Genomic DNA, 25,856 nt, shown 5'->3' with positions numbered 1-25,856 from the left:
AAACATAAACTTAAGCAAACTGTAATGTACTTACATGTGGCCAGTCCTATACTGATGAGTCTTCATTCTTCATCTGTCGAGGAGGGCAACATATACTAGATGCTGTATATGTAACAAAAACTATCAATTAATATCACCTTTAAATAGAGGCTATTTGCTGTTTCAAGTTTTCAGAATTTAATCTTTGAATTAGCGTGTCAACGTTACATTAAAACCTAAAGCTTGCTCTTTGCAGAGGACTGCTTTTAACATTTTTTGATTTGAGCGTCACTGATGAGTCTTTTGTAGACGAAACATGCGTCTGGTGTCAATATTAAATTTTAATTCAGGTATCTATGATGAGTTTAATTTACAAGTCCCATTTTAACATGACGCATCTTTTTGTCAAATTGTTGAGGAAAAAAACTAATTCCATTGCCTATCAAATATAAACATAAACTTAAGCAAACTGTAATGTACTTACATGTGGCCAGTCCTATACTGATGAGTCTTCATTCTTCATCTGTCGAGGAGGGCAACATATACTAGATGCTGTATCTGTAACAAAAACTATCAATTAATATCACCTTTAAATAGAGGCTATTTGCTGTTTCAAGTTTTCAGAATTTAATCTTTGAATTAGCGTGTCAACGTTACATTAAAACCTAAAGCTTGCTCTTTGCAGAGGACTGCTTTTAACATTTTTTGATTTGAGCGTCACTGATGAGTCTTTTGTAGACGAAACATGCGTCTGGCGTAAATATTAAATTTTATATTATATTTTAATTCAGGTATCTATGATGAGTTTAATTTACAAGTCCCATTTTAACATGAAGCATCTTTTTGTCAAATTGTTGAGGAAAAAAACTAATTCCATTGCCTATCAAATATAAACATAAACTTAAGCAAACTGTAATGTACTTACATGTGGCCAGTCCTATACTGATGAGTCTTCATTCTTCATCTGTCGAGGAGGGCAACATATACTAGATGATGTATCTGTAACAAAAACTATCAATTAATATCACCTTTAAATAGAGGCTATTTGCTGTTTCAAGTTTTCAGAATTTAATCTTTGAATTAGCATGTCAACGTTACATTAAAACCTAAAGCTTGCTCTTTGCAGAGGACTGCTTTTAACATTTTTTGATTTGAGCGTCACTGATGAGTCTTTTGTAGACGAAACATGCGTCTGGCGTAAATATTAAATTTTATATTATATTTTAATTCAGGTATCTATGATGAGTTTAATTTACAAGTCCCATTTTAACATGAAGCATCTTTTTGTCAAATTGTTGAGGAAAAAAACTAATTCCATTGCCTATCAAATATAAACATAAACTTTAGCAAACTGTAATGTACTTACATGTGGCCAGTCCTATACTGACGAGTCTTCATTCTTCATCTGTCGAGGAGGGCAACATATACTAGATGCTGTATCTGTAACAAAAACTATCAATTAATATCACCTTTAAATAGAGGCTATTTGCTGTTTCAAGTTTTCAGAATTTAATCTTTAAATTAGCGTGTCAACGTTACATTAAAACCTAAAGCTTGCTCTTTGCAGAGGACTGCTTTTAACATTTTTTGATTTGAGCGTCACTGATGAGTCTTTTGTAGACGAAACATGCGTCTGGCGTAAATATTAAATTTTAATTCAGGTATCTATGATGAGTTTAATTTACAAGTCCCATTTTAACATGAAGCATCTTTTTGTCAAATTGTTGAGGAAAAAAACTAATTCCATTGCCTATCAAATATAAACATAAACTTAAGCAAACTGTAATGTACTTACATGTGGCCAGTCCTATACTGATGAGTCTTCATTCTTCATCTGTCGAGGAGGGCAACATATACTAGATGATGTATCTGTAACAAAAACTATCAATTAATATCACCTTTAAATAGAGGCTATTTGCTGTTTCAAGTTTTCAGAATTTAATCTTTGAATTAGCATGTCAACGTTACATTAAAACCTAAAGCTTGCTCTTTGCAGAGGACTGCTTTTAACATTTTTTGATTTGAGCGTCACTGATGAGTCTTTTGTAGACGAAACATGCGTCTGGCGTAAATATTAAATTTTATATTATATTTTAATTCAGGTATCTATGATGAGTTTAATTTACAAGTCCCATTTTAACATGAAGCATCTTTTTGTCAAATTGTTGAGGAAAAAAACTAATTCCATTGCCTATCAAATATAAACATAAACTTTAGCAAACTGTAATGTACTTACATGTGGCCAGTCCTATACTGACGAGTCTTCATTCTTCATCTGTCGAGGAGGGCAACATATACTAGATGCTGTATCTGTAACAAAAACTATCAATTAATATCACCTTTAAATAGAGGCTATTTGCTGTTTCAAGTTTTCAGAATTTAATCTTTAAATTAGCGTGTCAACGTTACATTAAAACCTAAAGCTTGCTCTTTGCAGAGGACTGCTTTTAACATTTTTTGATTTGAGCGTCACTGATGAGTCTTTTGTAGACGAAACATGCGTCTGGCGTAAATATTAAATTTTAATTCAGGTATCTATGATGAGTTTAATTTACAAGTCCCATTTTAACATGAAGCATCTTTTTGTCAAATTGTTGAGGAAAAAAACTAATTCCATTGCCTATCAAATATAAACATAAACTTAAGCAAACTGTAATGTACTTACATGTGGCCAGTCCTATACTGATGAGTCTTCATTCTTCATCTGTCGAGGAGGGCAACATATACTAGATGCTGTATCTGTAACAAAAACTATCAATTAATATCACCTTTAAATAGAGGCTATTTGCTGTTTCAAGTTTTCAGAATTTAATCTTTGAATTAGCGTGTCAACGTTACATTAAAACCTAAAGCTTGCTCTTTGCAGAGGACTGCTTTTAACATTTTTTGATTTGAGCGTCACTGATGAGTCTTTTGTAGACGAAACATGCGTCTGGCGTAAATATTAAATTTTAATTCAGGTATCTATGATGAGTTTAATTTACAAGTCCCATTTTAACATGAAGCATCTTTTTGTCAAATTGTTGAGGAAAAAAACTAATTCCATTGCCTATCAAATATAAACATAAACTTAAGCAAACTGTAATGTACTTACATGTGGCCAGTCCTATACTGATGAGTCTTCATTCTTCATCTGTCGAGGAGGGCAACATATACTAGATGCTGTATCTGTAACAAAAACTATCAATTAATATCACCTTTAAATAGAGGCTATTTGCTGTTTCAAGTTTTCAGAATTTAATCTTTGAATTAGCGTGTCAACGTTACATTAAAACCTAAAGCTTGCTCTTTGCAGAGGACTGCTTTTAACATTTTTTGATTTGAGCGTCACTGATGAGTCTTTTGTAGACGAAACATGCGTCTGGTGTAAATATTAAATTTTAATTCAGGTATCTATGATGAGTTTAATTTACAAGTCCCATTTTAACATGAAGCATCTTTTTGTCAAATTGTTGAGGAAAAAAACTAATTCCATTGCCTATCAAATATAAACATAAACTTAAGCAAACTGTAGTGTACTTACATGTGGCCAGTCCTATACTGATGAGTCTTCATTCTTCATCTGTCGAGGAGGGCAACATATACTAGATGCTGTATCTGTAACAAAAACTATCAATTAATATCACCTTTAAATAGAGGCTATTTGCTGTTTCAAGTTTTCAGAATTTAATCTTTGAATTAGCGTGTCAACGTTACATTTAAACCTAAAGCTTGCTCTTTGCAGAGGACTGCTTTTAACATTTTTTGATTTGAGCGTCACTGATGAGTCTTTTGTAGACGAAACATGCGTCTGGCGTAAATATTAAATTTTATATTAAATTTTAATTCAGGTATCTATGATGAGTTTAATTTACAAGTCCCATTTTAACATGAAGCATCTTTTTGTCAAATTGTTGAGGAAAAAAACTAATTCCATTGCCTATCAAATATAAACATAAACTTAAGCAAACTGTAATGTACTTACATGTGGCCAGTCCTATACTGATGAGTCTTCATTCTTCATCTGTCGAGGAGGGCAACATATACTAGATGCTGTATCTGTAACAAAAACTATCAATTAATATCACCTTTAAATAGAGGCTATTTGCTGTTTCAAGTTTTCAGAATTTAATCTTTGAATTAGCGTGTCAACGTTACATTAAAACCTAAAGCTTGCTCTTTGCAGAGGACTGCTTTTAACATTTTTTGATTTGAGCGTCACTGATGAGTCTTTTGTAGACGAAACATGCGTCTGGTGTAAATATTAAATTTTAATTCAGGTATCTATGATGAGTTTAATTTACAAGTCCCATTTTAACATGAAGCATCTTTTTGTCAAATTGTTGAGGAAAAAAACTAATTCCATTACCTATCAAATATAAACATAAACTTAAGCAAACTGTAATGTACTTACATGTGGCCAGTCCTATACTGATGAGTCTTCATTCTTCATCTGTCGAGGAGGGCAACATATACTAGATGCTGTATCTGTAACAAAAACTATCAATTAATATCACCTTTAAATAGAGGCTATTTGCTGTTTCAAGTTTTCAGAATTTAATCTTTGAATTAGCGTGTGAACGTTACATTAAAACCTAAAGCTTGCTCTTTGCAGAGGACTGCTTTTAACATTATTTGATTTGAGCGTCACTGATGAGTCTTTTGTAGACGAAACGTGCGTCTGGCGTAAATATTAAATTTTATATTATATTTTAATTCAGGTATCTATGATGAGTTTAATTTACAAGTCCCATTTTAACATGAAGCATCTTTTTGTCAAATTGTTGAGGAAAAAAACTAATTCCATTGCCTATCAAATATAAACATAAACTTAAGCAAACTGTAATGTACTTACATGTGGCCAGTCCTATACTGATGAGTCTTCATTCTTCATCTGTCGAGGAGGGCAACATATACTAGATGATGTATCTGTAACAAAAACTATCAATTAATATCACCTTTAAATAGAGGCTATTTGCTGTTTCAAGTTTTCAGAATTTAATCTTTGAATTAGCATGTCAACGTTACATTAAAACCTAAAGCTTGCTCTTTGCAGAGGACTGCTTTTAACATTTTTTGATTTGAGCGTCACTGATGAGTCTTTTGTAGACGAAACATGCGTCTGGCGTAAATATTAAATTTTATATTATATTTTAATTCAGGTATCTATGATGAGTTTAATTTACAAGTCCCATTTTAACATGAAGCATCTTTTTGTCAAATTGTTGAGGAAAAAAACTAATTCCATTGCCTATCAAATATAAACATAAACTTTAGCAAACTGTAATGTACTTACATGTGGCCAGTCCTATACTGACGAGTCTTCATTCTTCATCTGTCGAGGAGGGCAACATATACTAGATGCTGTATCTGTAACAAAAACTATCAATTAATATCACCTTTAAATAGAGGCTATTTGCTGTTTCAAGTTTTCAGAATTTAATCTTTAAATTAGCGTGTCAACGTTACATTAAAACCTAAAGCTTGCTCTTTGCAGAGGACTGCTTTTAACATTTTTTGATTTGAGCGTCACTGATGAGTCTTTTGTAGACGAAACATGCGTCTGGCGTAAATATTAAATTTTAATTCAGGTATCTATGATGAGTTTAATTTACAAGTCCCATTTTAACATGAAGCATCTTTTTGTCAAATTGTTGAGGAAAAAAACTAATTCCATTGCCTATCAAATATAAACATAAACTTAAGCAAACTGTAATGTACTTACATGTGGCCAGTCCTATACTGATGAGTCTTCATTCTTCATCTGTCGAGGAGGGCAACATATACTAGATGCTGTATCTGTAACAAAAACTATCAATTAATATCACCTTTAAATAGAGGCTATTTGCTGTTTCAAGTTTTCAGAATTTAATCTTTGAATTAGCGTGTCAACGTTACATTAAAACCTAAAGCTTGCTCTTTGCAGAGGACTGCTTTTAACATTTTTTGATTTGAGCGTCACTGATGAGTCTTATGTAGACGAAACATGCGTCTGGCGTAAATATTAAATTTTAATTCAGGTATCTATGATGAGTTTAATTTACAAGTCCCATTTTAACATGAAGCATCTTTTTGTCAAATTGTTGAGGAAAAAAACTAATTCCATTGCCTATCAAATATAAACATAAACTTAAGCAAACTGTAATGTACTTACATGTGGCCAGTCCTATACTGATGAGTCTTCATTCTTCATCTATCGAGGAGGGCAACATATACTAGATGCTGTATCTGTAACAAAAACTATCAATTAATATCACCTTTAAATAGAGGCTATTTGCTGTTTCAAGTTTTCAGAATTTAATCTTTGAATTAGCGCGTCAACGTTACATTAAAACCTAAAGCTTGCTATTTGCAGAGGACTGCTTTTAACATTTTTTGATTTGAGCGTCACTGATGAGTCTTTTGTAGACGAAACATGCGTCTGGCGTCAATATTAAATTTTAATTCAGGTATCTATGATGAGTTTAATTTACAAGTCCCATTTTAACATGAAGCATCTTTTTGTCAAATTGTTGAGGAAAAAAACTAATTCCATTGCCTATCAAATATAAACATAAACTTAAGCAAACTGTAATGTACTTACATGTGGCCAGTCCTATACTGATGAGTCTTCATTCTTCATCTGTCGAGGAGGGCAACATATACTAGATGCTGTATCTGTAACAAAAACTATCAATTAATATCACCTTTAAATAGAGGTTATTTGCTGTTTCAAGTTTTCAGAATTTAATCTTTGAATTAGCGTGTCAACGTTACATTAAAACCTAAAGCTTGCTCTTTGCAGAGGACTGCTTTTAACATTTTTTGATTTGAGCGTCACTGATGAGTCTTTTGTAGACGAAACATGTGTCTGGCGTAAATATTAAATTTTAATTCAGGTATCTATGATGAGTTTAATTTACAAGTCCCATTTTAACATGAAGCATCTTTTTGTCAAATTGTTGAGGAAAAAAACTAATTCCATTGCCTATCAAATATAAACATAAACTTAAGCAAACTGTAATGTACTTACATGTGGCCAGTCCTATACTGATGAGTCTTCATTCTTCATCTGTCGAGGAGGGCAACATATACTAGATGATGTATCTGTAACAAAAACTATCAATTAATATCACCTTTAAATAGAGGCTATTTGCTGTTTCAAGTTTTCAGAATTTAATCTTTGAATTAGCATGTCAACGTTACATTAAAACCTAAACCTTGCTCTTTGCAGAGGACTGCTTTTAACATTTTTTGATTTGAGCGTCACTGATGAGTCTTTTGTAGACGAAACATGCGTCTGGCGTAAATATTAAATTTTAATTCAGGTATCTATGATGAGTTTAATTTACAAGTCCCATTTTAACATGAAGCATCTTTTTGTCAAATTGTTGAGGAAAAAAACTAATTCCATTGCCTATCAAATATAAACATAAACTTAAGCAAACTGTAATGTACTTACATGTGGCCAGTCCTATACTGATGAGTCTTCATTCTTCATCTGTCGAGGAGGGTAACATATACTAGATGCTGTATCTGTAACAAAAACTATCAATTAATATCACCTTTAAATAGAGGCTATTTGCTGTTTCAAGTTTTCAGAATTTAATCTTTGAATTAGCGCGTCAAGGTTACATTAAAACCTAAAGCTTGCTCTTTGCAGAGGACTGCTTTTAACATTTTTTGATTTGAGCGTCACTGATGAGTCTTTTGTAGACGAAACATGCGTCTGGCGTAAATATTAAATTTTATATTAAATTTTAATTCAGGTATCTATGATGATTTTAATTTACAAGTCTTATTTTAACATGAAGCATCTTTTTGTCAAATTGTTGAGGAAAAAAAACTAATTCCATTGCCTATCAAATATAAACATAAACTTAAGCAAACTGTAATGTACTTACATGTGGCCAGTCCTATACTGATGAGTCTTCATTCTTCATCTGTCGAGGAGGGCAACATATACTAGATGCTGTATCTGTAACAAAAACTATCAATTAATATCACCTTTAAATAGAGGCTATTTGCTGTTTCAAGTTTTCAGAATTTAATCTTTGAATTAGCGCGTCAAGGTTACATTAAAACCTAAAGCTTGCTCTTTGCAGAGGACTGCTTTTAACATTTTTTGATTTGAGCGTCACTGATGAGTCTTTTGTAGACGAAACATGCGTCTGGCGTAAATATTAAATTTTATATTATATTTTAGTTCAGGTATCTATGATGAGTTTAATTTACAAGTCCCATTTTAACATGTAGCATCTTTTTGTCAAATTGTTGAGGAAAAAAACTAATTCCATTGCCTATCAAATATAAACATAAACTTACGTAAACTGTAATGTACTTACATGTGGCCAGTCCTATACTGAAGAGTCTTCATTCGTCATCTGTCGAGGAGGGCAACATATACTAGATGCTGTATCTGTAACAAAAACTATCAATTAATATCACCTTTAAATAGAGGCTATTTGCTGTTTCAAGTTTTCAGAATTTAATCTTTGAATTAGCGTGTCAACGTTACATTAAAACCTAAAGCTTGCTCTTTGCAGAGGACTGCTTTTAACATTTTTTGATTTGAGCGTCACTGATGAGTCTTTTGTAGACGAAACATGCGTCTGGAGTAAATATTAAATTTGAATTCAGGTATCTATGATGTGTTTATTTACAAGTTGCATTTATCATGAAGCACCCATTAAATGCATCAATGATATATCAAAATGTTAAATTTGCTCTCTGCAGAGATATGCTTTTTAACATGAGGCATCTTTTTATCAAACTGTTCAGGTAAAACTGGTTGTGTTGCCTTACAAACATGAACATAGTTTTCAGATAAACTGTAATGAACAAATACATACAGGTTGACTCTCTATCTGCCATGAATCCATCTTCTTCCGTCTAGGAGGGCAACATATATTAAAGAAAAGGCCGTCTTTTTAACAAAAGCTATAAATCAATATCAGCTTTAAAAAGACACTAATTGCTGTTTCAATTTTCAAATTGTTTTTGATTATTTATATTTGTGGAAAAAGAGCCAATTATGAAAATCTATTTTGGTGCATCAGCCATTATAGCCTTGCTGTCAAATGTAAAGAAATTGGTAAATATCAAAATGAAATTTTCTATACCCTTTAATGAGCAAACCCATTTATACTCTTGAGAAACTATAAGTCTTGAGTCAAAGTCAATCCAATGTTTTAATGCATGAACATTAATCAATGCTTTTATCAAAAACATGATTTCACCATTAACACATCAATTAAGAGGTCAATAATGAATATGTTTTTGAAGGAGCTAGGTTCAATGATCCCTAGTCCCACTCAACTTGGATATTTTGTCTAGTCTTCAGTCCAGGTGCAGTGTTTGTGTCTTCAGTCCAGTTGTGTCTACAGTCCAGGTGCAGTGTTTGTGTCTTCAGTCCAGGTGTGTCTACAGTCCAGGTGCAGTGTTTGTGCAATATATAGTATCTACAGAGTAGAGATGAGTTAAATTATTTTCAATCAAAATTTTCTAAAAAAGTTAGTAAAATTTATTACATTTTAAAATATGGTCAATGACCTAGGATACACTTAGAAGTTAGTGTGCTTATAGGGAGGGATCAATGCTGTTACAATGTTTTGTTAAAAGAAATGGCATCCAACATCATAACCAGTTTTTTGAAAAATGAAAAAGTTATCTTTAATTGATGTAAGCATGGCTATGGTTAATGTTATTTTGAAAAAAAGTATTTTGAATTTCTTTAATTTATGTTATCATTTTAAAGAAATGCTGAAAAAAAAATGGTCATCAAATTTTTTTTACGAAGAAACAAGATTACGAGAAGGCATACACATAAATTAGCTCATTGAAAAAAAATATCTTAAACACCTAAATAAATATAATTAAGAATAATTCTTATTAGTTTTAAATGCTTTATAATGGACATCTCCTTTAAAACAACATAATTAACGTTTTTCTAATCTATCTGAGGCAATTTTGTAATTTTATGCAAAACCATATCATGAAAATTCAAGTCGGCTGACTTTGGACTACCATTCACTTAAAAATTGTTTTGTCTTTTCAAAAACATTTTTCTATTCATGGTGATTATGAACTTGAAATACTGAAGGCTTTTTCTTCAGTTAATACCATTATTTATGTATCTTGCCATATGTATAGTCATCTTTCCTTTATGAATAACCATGTTAGCTCACAGATATACCAAACAAAATCTTCTCTGGCTTAGGTCTAACTGATTATTACAGAACCTTAATTTAGCAAGCTCACATACCAATGTCTCCCAATTGAAGAACAATATCTTATGGCAGTTTTATCTGTTTAATATTGAAATTAAAGATTTGGAGTAAGCACAAGGAAAACATAAATGACTGACTAATTGGTTAAACCCTACTAAGCATTGGGTGTAATAATAAGATTTTTCAAATCATATATCATAAATAAAAAGCAGACTATACCTTGTTTTATCATAAATAAAAAGCAGACTATACCTAGTTTGGCTTTCCAAAATGCATCTCAATTCTAGTAGGGTGACTGCAGATCAAGTTCATATGGTATTCAAAAACTGAAATGAGATGAACAACATAAGTCAATGAAGTAAAACTTAAAAAAAAACCAGGACCATTTGTTTAACAAGAGTGCACACGCTGAAATGTCTCGCCTTCTATACTAATCATTGATATTATGTTGATAGTCCTAAGTATAAAGCTAAGCTTTATTACAACTGTCACATAAACCTAACATTAACCAAGATAACTAAACAAAACTAAACAAAGACCAATGAACCTTGAAAAAGAGGTCCAGGTCAGATGAACCATGCCAGGCAGACAGGTACAGCTAACAATGCTTCTATACAACATATATAGTTGACACATTACTTATAGTTTAAGAAAAATAGACCAAAACACAAAAACTTAACACTGTGCAATGAACCGTGAAAATGAGGTCACAGTTAAATAAAACCTGCTCGACTGACATAAAGATCATAAAATATTTCCATACACCAAATATAGTTGACCTATGGCATATAGCATTAGATAAAAAGACCAAAACTCAAAAACTTAACTTTGACCACTGAACTATGAAAATGAGGTCAAGGTCACATGACATCTGCCCGCTAGACATGTACACTTAACAAACATTCCATACAACAAATATAGTAGACCTATTGCATATGGTATGAGAAAAACAGACCAAAACACAAAAATTTAACTATAACCACTGAACCATGAAAATGAGGTCAAGGTCAGATGACACCTACCAGTTGGACATGTACACCTTACAGTCTTTCCATACACCGAATATACTAGGCCTATTGCTTATAGCATCTGAGATATGGACTTGACCACCAAAACTTAACCTTGTTCACTGATCCATGAAATGAGGTCGAGGTCAAGTGAAAACTGTCTGACAGACACGAGGACCTTGCAAGGTACGCACATATCAAATATAGTTATCCTATTACTTTATAATAAGAGAGAATTCAACATTACAAAAAATTTGAACTTTTTTTTCAAGTGGTCACTGAACCATGAAAATGAGGTCAAGGACATTGGACATGTGACTGATGGAAACTTCGTAACATGAAGCATCTATACATTTAAAAGTATTACAAAATTCTTCATGTGAAAAATTATTAGGTGTTAAAATTGACAACACACTTTAACTGGAAAAATCAAATTGACCAAGTTTGTGCTAATATATCATCCAGAATATACCTTCTTTCTAAAATAAAGAAATTTTTAGATATAAATGCAAGGAAAACATATTACAATGGGTATATTCTTCCCTTAATTGACTACTGCTGTATTATTTGGGGTGAATGTAAAAAAGAAGGGATAACAAGAATTTTAAAACTTCAAAAAAGGGCAGCAAGATTAATCCTAGATGCAGATCCTTTATCCCCCTCAGCCCCCTTATTTAAAAAACTTGGGTGGATGACAGTTGACAATAGAATAAAATACCACAAATATTTACTTCTATATAAATGTATGCGTATGGAAGCACCAATGTACCTAGTTCAAAAGTTTAAACTGAAATCAGACAATAATCCTTACTCCTTAAGAGGTGTCACTCAAGGTAATCTGATAGTTCCCAAGCCAAAAGCTGAACTATTTAAGAAATCCTTTGCTTATTCTGGATCAGTATTATGGAATGGACTACCACACACAATGCGTAAAGCTCAAAACACTTTTACTTTTAAGCAAAGTATCAAGAAGTACCTAACACAACCCTGATAAGAAATGTTTGCTACAATGTATTTGTATTTTTTATTTTTTATTTTCATTTGATTTTTTGACTACATGTATACATCTTAAACAGCATTATATCTTATGTTAATAACAATACATTGATCTACATGAGTGTAAATTAACTATGTGTAAATATCTGTTTTGATTGTATTGTAATTTGTATGTGAGGGCCTCAGGGAAGATTAGTTTATTGTAACTAACTGAGTTTACCCTCTTTAAATAAAGAATTTATTATTATTATACACAAAGCATGAAGCATCCAGGTCTTCCACCTTCTAAAATATAAAGCTTTTAAGAAGTCAGCTAACGCCGCCACCATAGCCGCCACCGGATCACTATCCCTATGTCGAGCTTTCTGCAACAAAAGTTGCAGGCTCGACAAAAACCCAAACGATTTCACACTTGCTCTCAAAAAAGCAAGGACAATAATAAACGCTCACTTTTATTGTTAGATACAAGGAAATTGTGCTTCTTTGTTGATCAAAACATTAAACTAATCAAAATAAGTTGGATAGTCATGAAAAACTATCATAATTACGAATTAACAGTTAATTTACCTTATCTCATATTTTTTCACTTGAAAAAGCCTAAACTACACTCGAAAAAAAACGCACCAAATCACTTGAAAAACCATGATCCTAGCCGGACACTATACCTACAGTGTTAAACATAAGTTATTGTCCTGAAACTTCAAAAAATGCTTGTTTTTGGCCCCTTTTTGGCCCTCAATTCCTACACTGTTTGCCCCATAACCCTTAAATAAAATCCCAACCTTCTATATGTGTAACACTATGCAGTGATGGAAAGAATTGAAATTATCAAATATAATTTGTAGTGTTGTCAAATCGTACACTTTTGTCTAACCGGTTACTCGTATAATTGTTTGACCGATTAACCGGTACTTAAAGTTAATGTTTGAAGGCCTTATCAATAGTTAGTACCCTACACATCAATATTAGACGATGTGGTATGAGTGTCAAATGTGACTACATTCCATGTAAGTCATACATTTACGTTTTTTATAAAACAATGAATTGAAGTTTGGCCTTTGGTTTTATACCGCTCGTCTGTGAAGATTCTTGTCGGAGTTTGACTGTTAATAATCAAATACACGGTTTTAACTATGGTGTTTGTACTAATTTCAAATTGAAAAATAAAAAAAAACGTCTTGATCTCGTTGAAATGAATATGTATGAACCGATGATTCTTCCATTTTGTCTTGTTGTCTCCGAAAATAATGTGAGGTGTTTCAACTACAATTGATTAATCCTGATATTTGTACCATCAAGTATACATTGATTAAATCCTGCTTGGTTTGCTTTTTATAGTTTGAGTTAGCATTTAGTTTAAAGTATGACAAACACTTGCACGACGGAGATTGCACATTCAGATGTAGGTCTACATAATATAAGATCAAAAATGAAATAATGAAGTAAATCATAAAATTTAATCGTATTACTGATTAAAAATTACTGTTTAATAAATATTAAACTAATTATGTTTCCTTAAGATCTTGCCAAGCTGAGAGACAAGTTCTAATCAATTTCATATTTTTGGATTAACAATACCAATCAATATACTGGACATTTGATCCGTCAAATTAATTACCCTGACAACAATTTTCAAAGAAAACTCAACTATTTAATGATTTCAATACAAATTTTTATCAAATCTATTAAAATTGAAAAAAAAACGGTTAACTGGTTAGTGTTTTTGGTATTCGGTATTTGGACGTTCGGAGAGTTAACCGTTGACAACACTAATAATTTGTAAAGTTTATAATTGTATGTATTATTGTTAAACTACAAACGTGACTTTCTATATGTATATGCTTTTGCTTAAGGGATGTTCAAGTTTATGGCTTTTTCATTCAGCAACATGTAGTCATCGTGTTGTGGCCAGTTAATTAGACTTTAATAGTTTGGTTGTAATTAACCTAATGTTAAGTGTATAGGACCAAAAGTAATGGTCACTGTTTAGAACCATTTTATTTGTGGCTTTGGGCTTTCCAAAAGCAAGTACCTATCATAAACAAAATTCTTTCTAAATTAAAGTCACGTTCGTAGTTGCATAAAAGAACTGTCCCTAACAAGACAGTTCAGATTGTAACTAGGCACTGAATAAAAATTAGTTCCTTTTTAGCCATTGGATTTTATGGTGCCACATATGGTATGAACATTGTGGTACAATTTCAGCGTAATTAAAATACTTATACACAACTTATTGTCCTGAAACTAGATAAATGCTTGTTTTGGGCCCCTTTGAGCCCCTTATTCCTAAACTGGTGGGACAATAACCCCCAAAATCAATGCCAACCTTCCTATTGTGGTTATAAACATTGTGTTCAAATGTTTTTGATTTTACTTATACTTAAGTTAATATCTGGAAACCATCCGTCTTCGGAGGATGCTGACAACGACGCTGACGACATGATAGCAATGTATGACCACAAAAATTTGTGCGGTCGTATAAAAAAAACTCAAAATTGACCTTTTGACCATAAAAATGAGGTCAGGGTCAGATGATAGCTGCCAGATACTACATATACATATGACTATTATTGCATACAGTACTTGCAACCTTAGGCGTTACTGTTTGACGTGAACTTGACTGATCGGTGAATGATCCGTGACGGATGTTTGACTGATCGATGAGTGATCGGTGATCGGTGACCCATAGTATCCGTCAGATAAGTCAAATAACCTATGTGAGAGTTACCCTGACAACTGTCACTGATCGATCAGTAAATTAAATTTATGCACGGATCGGACGGATACGTATATACTTAAAATTCTTATGTAAACCGAACTCCACAGTGTTTACAATCGATGAACGCGGACCTCTACGAAGACACCTTAATTTACACGTTATAATTTGTAATAAAATTAGATGCAATTCAAAAGTAAAAATAGTTTAACAGAATAAGATGCTTAGAGCGTTAAATTGTTTGTGTTGATTAATATTTTCGTATTAAATATTATAAACACCAGAGACATATAATACATAATTGTATTATATGACTCTGTTAACATGAACTTATTTCTACGAAAATGGTTATTGTTGACCGCCATTGGATTTTTGAACTTTTAATAGTTTCGAATAGGTTGTTTTTTTTCATGAAATTAAAAGAATGTCAAATAAATGATATTAAAAGTTTGTTCCCATTGTTTAGAATTACCAAAATTAATATTTTTTTTATCAAATATTGTACTATTTTATTTGCTATCAGTTATTTTTACCATCTTGAGACAAGTCTTCTAATTAGAATTGAGATATAATGAGAATTAAAATACTTAAACTTTTATTTTTGTTGAATAAGAATGCAGTTATTGATTTATGTTGATGAAAATTATTAACCATCATATGATTTCAGTACTTTTTGTACATCAGGATTGGCTGTTCTTCATAAAACATGCCTACTTTAAGGAAAAAGATATTAAATTTTTGTACGCGTTACCTAAAATGCAAATATTTCTTTACTTCACTGAAAATTATTGACCGCCATTGGACTTTGTTTTTTTTAGGGTTTAGAATAGTTTTTTGTTCATAAATTTAAAGGAATGTCAGAGAAATCATACTAAAATTTTGTTCGCATTTTTAAAATAATCAAAATTATTCTTCTTTTTATCAAAAATGATACTATTTTATTTGAAATCAGTTATTTTTACCATCTTGAGAAAAGTCTTCTAATCAGAATTCAGATATAATGAGAATTAAAATACTTAAACTTTTATTTTTGTGGAATAAGTATGTAGTTATTGATTTATTTTGATGCATATTATTAACTGTCATATGATTTCAGTACTTTTTGTACATAATGATTGGCTGTTCTTCATAAAATAATCTTACTTTAAGGAAAAAGATATTAAATTTTTGTACGCGTTGCCTAAAATGCAAATATTTCTTCATTTTACTGAAAATTATTGACCGCCATTGGATTTTTGTATTTATTATAGTTGAGAATAGTTTTTTTTCATAAAATTAAAAGAATGGCAGAGAAATCATACTGAAATTTTATTCGCATTGTTAAAAATAACCAAAATTATTCTTCTTTTTATTAAAAATGATACTATTTTATTTGAAATCAGTTATTTTTACCATCTTGAGACAAGTCTTCTAATCAGAATTCAGATATAATGAGAATTAAAATACTTACTTTTATTTTTGTGGAATAAGAATGTAGTTATTGATTTATTTTGATACAAATAATAGCCGTCACATGATTTCAGTACTTTTTGTACATCATGATTGGCTGTTCTTCATAAAATATGCTTACTCTATTGAAAAAGATATTAAATTTTTGTACGCGTTGCCTAAAATGCAAATATTTCTTCATTTTACAGAAAATTATTGACCGCCATTGGAATTTTGTATTTTTTATAGCTGAGAATAGTTTTTTTTCATAAAATTCAAATAATATCAGAAAAATCATACTAAAATTTTGTTCGCATTGTTTAAAATAATCAAAATTATTCTTCTTTTTATCAAAAATGATACTATTTTATTTGAAATCAGTTATTTTTACCATTTTGAGACAAGTCTTTTAATCAGAATCGAGATATAATGAGAATTAAAATACTTAAACTTTTATTTTTGTGGAATAAGAATGTAGTTATTGATTTATTTTGATACAAATTATTAACCGTCATATGATTTCAGTACTTTTTGTACATCAGGATTGGCTGTTCTTCATAAAATATGCTTCATAAAATATGCTTACTTTTATTTTTGTGGAAAAAGATATAAAATTTTTGTACGCGTTTCCCTAAATGCAAATATTGTTTCACTTTACTGAAAATTATTGACCGCCATTGGATTTTTGTACTTTTTATAGTTGAGAATAGTTTTTTTTCATAAAATTAAAATTATATCAGAACAAGAATGTGTCCTCAGTACACGAATGCCCCACTCACACTATCATTTTCTATGTTCAGTGGACCGTGAAATTGGGGTAAAATCTCTAATTTGGCATTAAAATTAGAAAGATCATATCATAGGGAACATGTGTACCAAGTTTGAAGTCGATTGGACTTCAACTTCATCCCAAACTACCTCGACCAAAAACTTTAACCTGAAGCGGGACAGACGGACGAACGAACGAACGGACGGACGGACGGACGAACGAACGCACAGACCAGAAAACATAATGCCCTTCTACTATCGTAGGTGGGGCATAAAAATCATACTAAAATTTTGTTCACATTGTTTAAAATAATCAAAATTATTGTTCTTTTTATCAAAACAGATACAATTTTATTTGAAATCAGTTATTTTTACCATCTTGAGACAAGTCTTCTAATTAGAATTGATATATAATTAGAATTAAAATACTTAAACTTTTATTTTTGTGGAATAAGAATGCAGTTATTTATTTATTTTGATACAAATTATTAACCGTCATATGATTTCAGTACTTTTTGTACATCAGGATAGGCTGTTCTTCATAAAACATGCTTACTTTAAGGAAAAAGATATTAAATTTTTTTACGCGTTACCTAAAATGCAAATATTTCTTCATTTTACTGAAAATTATTGACCGCCATTGGATTTTGTACCTTTTATAGTTGAAAATAGTTTTTTGTTCATAAAATTAAAGGAATGTCAGAGAAATCATACTAAAATTTTGTTCACATTGTTTAAAATAATCAATATTATACTTCTTTTTATCAAAACAGATACAATTTTATTTGAAATCAGTTATTTTTACCATCTTGAGACAAGTCTTCTAATCAGAATTCAGATATAATGAGAATTAAAATACTTACTTTTATTTTTGTGGAATAAGAATGTAGTTATTGATTTATTTTGATACAAATAATAACCGTCACATGATTTCAGTACTTTTTGTACATCATGATTGGCTGTTCTTCATAAAATATGCTTACTCTATTGAAAAAGATATTAAATTTTTGTACGTGTTGCCTAAAATGCAAATATTTCTTCATTTTACAGAAAATTATTGACCGCCATTGGAATTTTGTATTTTTTATAGCTGAGAAGTTTTTTTTCATAAAATTAAAATAATATCAGAAAAATCATACTAAAATTTTGTTCGCATTGTTTAAAATAATAAAAATTATTTTTCTTTTTATCAAAAATGATACTATTTTATTTGTAATCAGTTATTTTTAGCATCTTGAGACAAGTCTTCTAATTAGAATTGAGATATAATGAGAATTAAAATACTTAAACTTTTATTTTTGTGGAATAAGAATGCAGTTATTGATTTATTTTGATACAAATTATTAACCGTCATATGATTTCAGTACTTTTTGTACATCAGGATTGGCTGTTCTTCATAAAACATGCTTACTTTAAGGAAAAAGATATTTAATTTTTGTACGCGTTACCTAAAATGCAAATATTTCTTCATTTTACTGAAAATTATTGACCGCCATTGGATTTTGTACCTTTTATAGTTTAAAATAGTTTTTTTGTTCATAAAATTTAAGGAATGTCAGAGAAATCATACTAAAATTTTATTCGCATTGTTTAAAATAACTAAAATTATTCTTCTTTTTATTAAAGATGATACTATTTTTTTGAAATCAGTTATTTTACCATCTGGAGACAAGTCTGCTAATTAGAATTGAGATGTAATGAGACTTAAAATACTTAAAATAAATGATTGCATTACTTTTTGTCCATCAGGATTGGTTGTTCTTCATAAATTATGTTTACTTTAAGGAAAGAAATATTATTTTTTTTGTACGTGTTGGCAAAAATGCAAATATTTCTTCTCATATTGGAAAATATTGTAATTTCAATTGCAATCAGTTGTTATAAATGATTTTCATAGGTTTTTTGTAGAAAATGTGAATTATTCAAGAATAAATCTGCTTATTTCTTTCTTTTGAAGGAATATATTTATGTTTACCAACATTTGATTTTTGTACTTTTTATTGTTTAGTAGTTATCTTTTTTATTAAAAAAAGACTATCAGAAAAATATAATGTAATGTTGTTTGCATTGTTTAAAATTATTTCTATTTCTTGTTGAAAAATACAGCAGTTATTTTTGTAATTTGTTATTTTAAATGCTTCGATTGTGACTGACGAGAATATAGAAAGTCCCTGATTATGATAAGTTTTTTTTTTAAGAATTTTATGATGATAAGGATACAAAAATTTAAAATATTGAAAAAAAATAGACTACATTTTTCAATAACTGATTCTTTCATTTTGTTTTTTCCGAGAATGTTTGGAAAATAATAAAATAAAAATCGCGATGTAGACACAGTTTTAGAACCCGCCGGTTTTGAAAATATATAACCTAAATAAAACGAAAAAGACCATTCTTTAATGATGATATTTTAATTTAGGTTTTATCTGTACATTTCTTTTCATTTCAATTCATAAAACTTTGCTAAATAATTAATAAACAAAATATATCATTGAACGTTCGATTTTCAAGAGTCGCCATTTTAATTAGATTAAACGAAACTAAGATTCCGTAATTTGTATTAGTTTATCATGTGACGTATTAAAGTTCAATCCGTCATCAAGGTCGATTGGTACTATCCGTCCGATCAGTCCGATCAGTCAATTACTTTTACTATAAGTCTGACAGATTGCTGACGTGAGTTTGACGCGAACTTGACTGATCGGTGACTGATCGATGACCGCTGACTGATCGCTGAAATAGTAGCGCCTAAGGTTGCAAGTACTGTACACCAAATATAGCTGACCTATTCACAGCTCCAGATAATCTGTGTATTGGTGTGATCAAGCAATAATAAAAACAATTGAAAATCCAATGCAATTGACTATCATGACTCAATTGAAACTTTCAAAAACCCAATTAATTCATGCCAAAAAAAAACCAATTATATATGTAAATCATCGGTTCACAAGCCTTCTTACCCTTTTCCTACACAGAGGGTTATTATCTATACATCATGATTGTGTAAATCTTTTTTGTAATATTCATAACAGGAAATTAAATCTCCTTTCGTGTTAAATCCAATACTTAGTCTGAGACCCTGTTGAAGGGAAAACGGTACTATTTATTCTGCCATAGGCGACAATAGTATATTTTATAAATATACCACTTTTTATAATAAAAACTTGGATAAAACAGTTATGTGTGGTGTTAGTACTTTATTATGCTGTTTTAAAAATTGAAGCCAAATAGTATCATGACCAATTTGTCTTCCAACGGAACTTGTTTATGTTATCCATGCCCACCGTCATTTTACAAAATAATTATGAAATTTTAGAAGCCTTTTCGATTAATTCTCTAGGAAATATAGGTTTTAAAATTTATATAGTAAATATACACACTGCAGTTATTCATAGATAAATGAAAAAATATATTGTACCATTACATCCAATCACAGCGCTCCTAGGTCGACTTCCTTCACCTGTCTTGGGAACTAATGCTGGGAAAATGTAATAGTACCGTTTTCCCTGAAATTGACATGTTCAAAAAGGTAAATGTGATGATGTAAATAGATTAGGATCTGTGTTAAAATCAGCTTAAGACTAAGAGGTATTAATCCTTTTGGTATTGCTAAGGATTTAATTTAATTTCCAGTAAAAATATTGAATAGAACTGATGATGTCTTTGGCTTCTTTTTGATAGCTGATGGATATATAGTTATGCAACTAAACTCAGCAAGTGTTATCAACAGGGAGTGTTACATGTACTTAGACACACTGGTTCAAATGTAGCTATTCGAGAGAGAAAACCCATGCATCTAGTGCGACTAATATCCCTACGGGCCTTAACTAGACTATTGTTAGCATGACAAATTAAAGGTGCATCAATATAACAAGAGTGCACACCTTGAAATGTCTCATCTTCTTTACTAATAATCAATATTATGTTGATTGTCCTACATATAAGGCTCAACTACAACAATCACATATAAACTTAATCCAAGAAAAGAGGTCAAGGTCATATAAACCAAACATGAAATATGTTATTATATATGTGTACATCTAACATCCCTAAAAGACGGATTCCGGAGATCTAAATTCTGTACTTTCCTGAATCGTTTGATGGTTTCAATTTTTCAAACTCAATAAAAGTAAATGATTTACAGAAATTCTGTTAAAATGTCCCATTTTGGCATTATACGGCTAAAATAAGCATTTTAAAGCAGTTTGCATTTTATGCATATATATTATTAGAGGCATGCTAACTTTCTATCCGACAGTTTTTTTGTTCCTGATATTTTATGTTTCTATGCTTAAATCAAATTAAGTTAGCCATTGGTGAACGCTGAAATCTAGAAAAAAGTAGATTATCGTAGACGAAATGTGCAGAATATTTTGTTTTCATGGCCCTGGTTAAACAGCCTGTTTGATGTATGCAAAATGGGAAGAGCTTTGTACATGTAATATGTAGTCCATCACAAATATTTCACTAAATCTGTAACAAAGCACTTTACAATGATCAGTTCACCTTATTTCTTTCATAAGTTTCATAATTTTCTTCTTAAGGTTTGTGACCCCTTCTGTAGCCATTTTTTTACAAATTTTTCAAACATCAATTGTATCAAAACTACAGATATAATGAATAAAAGAGATAGGCCATTTAGCATGTTTAGTACATATACCAAGGGGAAACTTGATGGAAAGCATAAGTAATTACTGTTTCATTGCATTTACTACAAAAAGAGTATTTTGTGGCAAATAAACCAAGATTTTTATAGAAAATCCACAGCCTTTAATACAGAGATTTTCGTTATAAAATTTGAAACATAGATTACTCACTTGCTTTCCTATGATGTGCTAGTCTTCATTTTCTACAAAATGTTCTAACCAACCTGTAAATTCCAAAATACATCGTGCTGAGGCACTAAAGTCGAGTGCACCCTAAATGGTGTACTTGATTTGGTCCATATTTTTATTTGTTTTAACTAATAACTACATTAATAAATTTGTTTTAAGGACATCAATGCTAGCACTGCATGCACTAATTTTATAACTATCAGTCATCAAATTGCCAAATATGAAAGTACAAGGATAAAGGCTGTGGGTTTTCTATAAAATTTCCATATGTTTAACATTGAATCAACAGAAGGGTACATAATCCTTAAGTGTAGTAAGTGGTCCAAATATATGCCTATCAGGACTAAAACTTAGATTCATGTTTTCCATTGAAAAGTGAAAAAAAATGGTCATCAGACCGTACTGTCTTTAAACAAGAGTGCACACGCTGAAATGTCTAGCCATCTTTACTAATCATTGCTATTATATTGAGTCTTAAATATATCAAGCTTTGTTAAAACTGTCACATAAACTTAGCTAACCAAGAAAACTAAACATTGACCAATGAACCATAAAAATGACACCTGCCAGCTAGACATGTACACCTTACAATCATTCTATACACCAAATATAGTAGGCCTATTGCAATAAGTATAAGAAAAACAGACCAAAACACAAAATCTTAACTACAACCTCTGAACCATGAAAATGAGGTAAAGGTCAGATGACACCTGCCAGTTGGACATGTACACCTTACAGTCCTTCCATACACCAAATATACTAGACCTATTGCTTACAGTATCTGAGGTATGGACTTAACCTTGTTCACTAATCCATGAAATGAGGGCCAAGTCAAGTGAAAACTGTCTGAAGGGCATGCGGACCTTGCAAGGTATGCACATACCAAATATAGGTATCCTATTACTAATAATAAGAGAGAATTTAACATTACAAAAAATCTTCACTTTTTTTCAAGAAGTCATTGAACCATGAAAATGAGATCAAGGACATTGAACATATGACTGACAGAAATTTCGTAACTTCGTAACACGAGGCATCTACATATAAAGTATGAAGCATCCAGGTCTTCCACCTTCCTAAGTATAAAGCTTTTAAGAAGTTAGCTGCTGGATCACTATCCCTATGTCGAGCTTAATGCAAAAGTTGCAGGTTCAACAAAAAATCTGAAGTCTAAATCTAAGTCCTTTTATGGCCCCTCATTCCTAAACATTTGGGACCATAATCCCCAAAATCAATCCTAACCTTCCTTTTGGGGTTATAAACATTGTGTTTAAATTTATTTGATTTCTATATATTGTACTTATACTAAAAGTTATCATCCGGAAACCATACTACACAGACGACGCAAAAGACACCAACATACTAGTATCTCAATTGTTTGTAAAACAATTGAAAGGTCTTTCCTGTAAAAGTGATGTTTTCGTATTGTACTTTGTACGACCTTTCGTTTGATATACGACAAGCACACCTTCTGAAACTTTTCGCTTTTTACACTTAATGACCTCATCCATCTACATTTTTGAGATCGGAAGTATGATATATGGAACAGAGTAGATGAGCTTTCGTTTGATATGCGACAACACCATGTTCTTGAAAGTTTGATTTTTGCACTTAATAACCCTATCCAACAAATTTTTGGAGGTCGGGAATTTGATATTTCAAATGTACACATCATGACCTTTCATTTGATATACAACAACCCTACCTTAAAAGAACATTTATTTTTTGCACTCAATGACCCCATCCAACCCATTTTTGGGAGACGTCAATTTGAAATTTGAAATGTACGCTTTATGTTCTTTCATTTGATATGCGACAACCTTACCATCTGAGAAATTTGAATGTTTGCACTAAATGACCCCACCCGTCCCCCTGGGATGAAAAGGTGGTTTAAAATTTTCATTTTTAAGTAGAGTTTATTAAGACCTTCAATTTGATATATCAGATGACCCCATTCGACAAAGTGCAAATAATGATGCAATATCAATTATATAAATAGAAGTTATGAAACTTACAAAGTCAATGCAAAACTTGAAAATTTCAAATTGATTTTTTGGTGTTTTTTTCCATGGAATGTTTTTGGTATTTGGTCAAACATATAACTATGTCAACCTCTTCAATTTCTAAAACATTTTAAGTGGTAAGCTCTTGATGATTCAGAAATACATGCCTCCGCTCGAAAAACTTCAAACTGCATTATCTCTAAAACGACAATAGATATCTCAAATCTGTTAAATGATAAATGATCTACAGTTGAAGGACAACATTATAGAAAAAGAATTGGGACAATTTCAAAGTTCACCAAGGTCACAATTAATCATCAAATATATGATGCAATACAAAACTTGAGAACCGGAAGTCGTAGAGACATGGGACTATCACCATTCAACTCAGAACCACTTGACCTTTCAAATTTTACAAGGTCAAGGTCATAGTAAAATGTGAAGGTCAAGGTGAAATTTCATCATGACCTGACATTGACTTCAAATTGAAGGTCTTGAACTACTGATCATCTTTGCAGTTTATAGTAGGTTGATATCTGTTACCTTTAAAAAGATATACACACAATACTATACTTTTAAGAATCATCCCGTTGTAACTTTTGAACAGTCGGACTCTTTTGAGGTCAGTGTATAAAATGTAGAGCTCGTCGAGAGGAACATTTTATACGCTGTAAGTATGCAGCAAACTCTTATCGTTTTCTTAATATGAAAGCTTGAAATTGCAGCGTAATTTTTTTTTGCACTCGGTGACCTTTGACCTTGGGTGCAAATTAAAGGTCACATGAACTTAAGATTATTGGTGTAGGTCCCAAGTCTTTACGACTTCCGGTTCTCGAGATACAATTTTTCAAAAATTGTTTATATTTTTTCAAGGGAAATAACTCCTTATAAGGGTTAACAACAAAATGATTGTATATGTTAATTAACATTGCCATCTGGTCCTGTACATGTTGCCGTTTTCAAATCGATTCTATCTTGAATATTTTTTGAGAAAAATGTAAAAGAAAGAAATTGCTTCAAGGGGACATAACTCTCATAGGGAATGATGAAATCCTTAGCAGCCTCATATGGTAACACATCATGATGAGATCTAACTATTGTCCAAATAAGGTCATGATATCTGCAAAAACAACGAGGGGGGGCCATGTCGAAAAAAAACAATAAAAGGGAGATAACTTCTAAAGGGGATGATGAAATCCTACACAGCCTCATCTGGTAATACTTCATGATGAGGTCTACCGATGGTCCATATTTGGTCTTGATAACTCCAATAGAAACAAGGGGAGGCCATGTTAAACAAATGCTGGATGAAAAAAAAAAAAAAAAAAAACAAAACAGGAGAAAAACTAGTATCTCAATTGTTTGTAAAACAATTGAAAGGTCTTTCCAGTAAAATGGATGTTTTCGGAATGTACTTTGTACGACTTTTCGTTTGATATACGACAAGCATACCTTCTCAAACTTTTCTCTTTTAACACTTAATGACCTCATCCGCCTACTTTTTTGAGATCGGATAGTATGATATAAGTAACATAGGGTAGATGAGCTTTCATTTGATATGCAACAACACCATGTTCTAGAAAGTTTGATTTTTGCACTTAATAACCCTATCCAAGTAATTTTTGGAGGTCGGGAATTTGATATATCAAATGTACACATCATGACCTTTCATTTGATATACAACAACCCTATCTTAAAACAAAATTTAATGTTTGCACTCAATAACCCCATCCAACCCATTTTTGGGAGACGTCAATTTGAAATTTGAAATGTACACTTCATGTTCTTTCATTTGATATGCGACAACCTTACCATCTGAGAAATTTAATTTTTTGCACTAAATGACCCCACCCGTCCCCCTGGGATGAAAAGGGTGTTTAAAATTTTCATTTATAAGTAGAGTTTATTAAGACCTTCAATTTGATATATCAGATGAC

General features: G+C 31.2%; 1 long non-coding RNA gene across 1 annotated transcript in view; it reads right to left on the bottom strand.

Annotated features, from left to right (window-relative positions):
* Positions 1-468: 468 nt before the first annotated feature.
* LOC143071165 (uncharacterized) overlaps positions 469-25,856 on the bottom strand; it is a 36,389-nt gene continuing 11,001 nt past the window's right edge. The window contains exons 2-23 of the long non-coding RNA XR_012976811.1: positions 20,500-20,587; positions 10,419-10,492; positions 8,790-9,699; positions 8,283-8,356; positions 7,842-7,915; positions 7,400-7,473; positions 6,971-7,044; positions 6,542-6,615; positions 6,113-6,186; positions 5,684-5,757; positions 5,255-5,328; positions 4,814-4,887; positions 4,373-4,446; positions 3,944-4,017; positions 3,503-3,576; positions 3,074-3,147; positions 2,645-2,718; positions 2,216-2,289; positions 1,775-1,848; positions 1,346-1,419; positions 905-978; positions 469-537 (exon numbers count right to left, since the gene is read on the bottom strand). This is a non-coding gene — a long non-coding RNA (uncharacterized LOC143071165). The remainder of the gene's footprint in view (positions 538-904; positions 979-1,345; positions 1,420-1,774; positions 1,849-2,215; positions 2,290-2,644; positions 2,719-3,073; positions 3,148-3,502; positions 3,577-3,943; positions 4,018-4,372; positions 4,447-4,813; positions 4,888-5,254; positions 5,329-5,683; positions 5,758-6,112; positions 6,187-6,541; positions 6,616-6,970; positions 7,045-7,399; positions 7,474-7,841; positions 7,916-8,282; positions 8,357-8,789; positions 9,700-10,418; positions 10,493-20,499; positions 20,588-25,856) is intronic.

This window comes from Mytilus galloprovincialis, chromosome 4 (genome assembly GCF_965363235.1).
Source record: "Mytilus galloprovincialis chromosome 4, xbMytGall1.hap1.1, whole genome shotgun sequence".
Taxonomy (NCBI): Eukaryota; Metazoa; Mollusca; class Bivalvia; order Mytilida; family Mytilidae; genus Mytilus; species Mytilus galloprovincialis.
Note: the sequence above shows the minus strand (reverse complement) of the source record. Positions and strands in the feature narration are given on the sequence as shown.